The following is a 1,072-nucleotide window of genomic DNA, read 5'->3' on the forward strand; positions in this document are numbered from 1 at the left end:
TGCCAACGGAAAAGAACTATTCCAAATGACACTCCCAAATTCCAACAGCCTCAGGTAAATTAGTGTCCCAGATCTATGTGTCTGCAGATCCGATTATGCACCATCATCTGCAATAATCCTGGATTCTGGTGAAAAAGCCTTTAATTGAACTGTTAAGGTCATCTACACATTCATTCAAATATTCATAAAGGGTCCACTATGTTCAAGGCACTGTGCTGGACATAATGATAAAATAATTAACAAAAACATACTCATTTCCTGCTCTCATTGAACTAAGTCTTAGGGGGGAAAGAAAAATATTAATCAAGCAGTTAATATAAAACCACAAATATAAATATTAAGTTATGCTTACAATTCAAAATTGAAAACAATAACTACCAGATGAGCTATTAGAATGGTCAAAACCCAGAATATTAACAACATGAGATGCTGACAAGGATGTGGAGCAACAGGAACTCTCAATTATCCCTGGTGGGGATGTGAAAAGGTCTTGCAATTTCTCGCAAAATCAAAAATGTTTTTTACAATGTAAATTTTTAATCATGCTTTTAGAATTTTTTCAAGTTCTCAATTATTTCTGTAAAATAAAACTGTACAGAAATGCTTATAACAACATCTGGAGAAGGGCAGTGCTGGAGCTTGAATTCAGGGCTTCAGCTCTGTCCCTGAGCTTTTTTCCTCAAGGCTAGTGATCTAAAACTTGAACCACAGCTCTAATTATGGCTTTTTGGATAGTTAAATAGAGATTAGACCTCATAGACATTTCTGCCCAGGCTAACTTCGAAGTGCAATTTTCAGATCTCAGCTTGTGAGTAGCTGGGATTACAAACATGAGCCACCAGTGCCCATCAACAGCATTATTAATAATTGCTCCAATTTGGCAACAGTCAAGATGTCCTCCATGGATAAACTGTGTTGCATCCAGACAATAAGATATTCAGTACTAAAAATGATTGAATTATTGAGTTAGTCAAAGACCTAGCAAAACATTGTATTATCAAGTGGCAGTGGTCAGCCAAGCTGAAAAGGATATGCACCATATGATTCCACTACATGACACTTGGGAAAAAAA

The sequence above is a fragment of the Dipodomys merriami genome, unplaced genomic scaffold (genome assembly GCF_024711535.1).
Source record: "Dipodomys merriami isolate MVZ:Mamm:240054 unplaced genomic scaffold, mDipMer1.0.p SCAF_7, whole genome shotgun sequence".
NCBI classification, from domain to species: Eukaryota; Metazoa; Chordata; class Mammalia; order Rodentia; family Heteromyidae; genus Dipodomys; species Dipodomys merriami.